We start from the raw sequence: 2,900 nt of genomic DNA, 5'->3' as shown, positions 1-2,900 counted from the left end.
AATTATTTTCCTGGCTGTATAGTGTTTTGGGAGATTTTAAAAATATTTCTGTAAAAAAATTGTTTACACAAATTCAGTTTGCTTAAAAAATTAAAAAATTAAGAAATGTATCGAAATTATGTAATTATTAAACAAAAAGTAGCATTAAATACCAACTTGAGAAAAAAGTCGAAATCTGTGACTCAATTTTTAGATATTTCAAAAATAAACAATAATTACTTGTTCAAATACTCGCATAATATTTTTAAAAAAGCGCTACTACAAAAAATGACTCAATTTTAAATTTCATTGCAAAAATACGATTTTTTTACATTTTGCGGGAAAAAATAATTCCTTCGGTAATATTCGGTATATTTATTTAAACAATTTAAAATTATTTCCTAAGTCATGGTGAATATTCAAAATTGCCCGTTTGTAAATTTTTTTTTTAATGTCAAAAACTACTGAAAATTAACAATAATACGTAAAAAAGAAGGCTTCTTTTGTCATATTTGGAGCGCTGTGGGCGGGGGGGGGGGGGGTAAAATAAAAGTTATTAGTATCGTTTTATTTCGCAGACACTCTTCTACAATCTTTAAAAAAACTTTTCACACTTCAATCAAGCCTTGAAGTATAAGTTTATTTTTTGAAAATCCTAAATTTCTCCATGTTTCATAAATGATATTTGGAAGTGGCTGGTGGCACGTGTTATTATTTGTGTTTTAAAGTGATCGTTTGCTGTGAAATACAGACCACACTCGTTTTTAAATCATTTATAAACGAATTATTATAGTATTTAGATAAATAAACGTTTATTTTTCGGCCTGCTGGCCTTAAAAAATTGACTTGCTTACACTTCCATTTTTTCACAGAATTTTCTTACAACTACGTCTTACAAAGTACCATCCATGCAGACCTCATAACTAATCCGCTCGCTCCTATAGGCTAACCTTCCTCGCTGCGCCTGGCCTGGCCTCGCACGCATTTCGCTCTTTTGTCGCTATGCCTCGCATTACCAGCCTCTGCCTACGTGGCTAACACCTAATACTTAACTACTATTTACAATATTTACATTTCTCTCACATCTACTTCCTGTCCTATTTACAATCTTCCCTTCTCCATTCCTCTTCCTCCTTCCTTCTCTACTTCTCTATCTTACCCAACACCCCCTTCACCCATGCTACTGTCCTTTTGTCACCCCTTTCATTCAACAATACCTCCATGCTTATCCGCCTCCTTTCCACCTCTTCACATTCCACCAACCAATTCTCCAATTTTGCATCCCCCTTCCCGCACAATTCACACATACTCTTCTCTCTAGAAAGCCAGAACCTAATATACTTCTCCATGCACCCGCACCTCATTCTCGCTATAAGTTCCTGACTTCCTTGCTCTCCTTTCTTACACAAATATTGCGCTCTCTCCCTTGGCTTAATCCACACATAGTTTCCATTATACTTTGATTCTCTTATTCTCTCCTCTCCTTCTGCCCTCTCTTTCTCCATGCCATTCTTTTGAACCAACTCATACACCTTTCTTCCTCGTGCATTCTGCTAACTTCATCCATCTGCAATGCATTCGTTCTAAAATACCTTTCCCTTTCCACCTCTATCTTTGCACCAGTACGTCTGTTCTCCTTCTTCCACCAACACTCCCTAACCAATTTACTTCCTCCCTCTTCCAAAAATTTCTCCTCATATTTACACGCTCGACTCCCTATTATAATCCCTAAACTCGTTCTTGCTGTCTCCCTCTTGACAATATAGTTCGGTGCATTCCTTGCCAAACCCAGTATCCACTTTACTTACCTCTCCTGTACCCTATTTACCTCCTCACTTCCCTTTCAACCCCACACCTCCACTCCGTAAAATAAGACACTCATCGCTAGCGAATCAAACAATTTCATTCTCCTTTCAAAATCATCTGCGAACAATCTCTTTCCCAGTACCCACACCTGCCTCATCACCACATTTTCCCTTCTCACTCTCTCTTTTATATGACCATCCACTCCCCCATTTCTTCGAAATAGGAAGCCCAGGTACCCAAACTCTTTCACCTCCTGTACCGCTTTTCCCTTCCACTTCCACTCTCCTCTCCCATCTCTCCCACCTCCTTTCATGAACACCATAACCTTCGACTTGTCCGCATTTAACTCTAACCTATTCTTGTCCAAGTAACGTCTCAACCTCTCCATCAGCTTCTGTAAAGCCTCTTCGCTCTTTGTCAACAGCACTATGTCATCTGCATATGCGAGTGACCATATCCTGACTCCTCCTACCCTAACTCCTCCTACCACTCCGGCCGCTAGCTTACTTTCCATATCCGCAATCAAAATTGCAAAAAGCGTTGGGCTAAGCGGGCACCCTTGCCTCAGTCCCCTATCGATCCAGAATCCCTCAGAGATTCCCTTCCCTTCTCTCACCCTATCTTTCGTCTCCTCATATACCTCCCTTAACCTCTCCATCAGGCCCCTCTTCACCATCCTCTCTTCTATTATAGTATGCGTATTTTTATTCTAACAATTTTCTATCTGAATGATTTATTTCCTACAATTGATTCGTTAACAGAAGAGAAAAATATCTTTTGAATTACAATGATGATAAATGTACATAAAGACAATACATAGACAGATTTATTTTCATCTCGAGCGCCATATTGAGAGGCAATACTTGGAAATCTCCCTCGGTCAACGCGGAAGCTAGAAAGTGGGGGTAACGTTTGAGCACAGTTGAGGGGAACGCTCGCTGTTGAGAGGCGCCCTAATGAGAGGCTCGACTTTACTAATTTTTCAATTCGCGACTTCAATAGTGCGTGTTATTTTTAAATTGCTACGATGAAAGTAAGCCAGTTCCAAATTTTCATTTGGAAAATAGATTAAGAGAAATAAATCTTATTCAAATCGTACATAAGGTGATACGTTT

Source organism: Belonocnema kinseyi, chromosome 1 (genome assembly GCF_010883055.1).
Source record: "Belonocnema kinseyi isolate 2016_QV_RU_SX_M_011 chromosome 1, B_treatae_v1, whole genome shotgun sequence".
NCBI lineage: Eukaryota > Metazoa > Arthropoda > Insecta > Hymenoptera > Cynipidae > Belonocnema > Belonocnema kinseyi.
The sequence above is the reverse complement of the archived record's forward strand: the minus strand, read 5'-3'. Positions refer to the sequence as shown.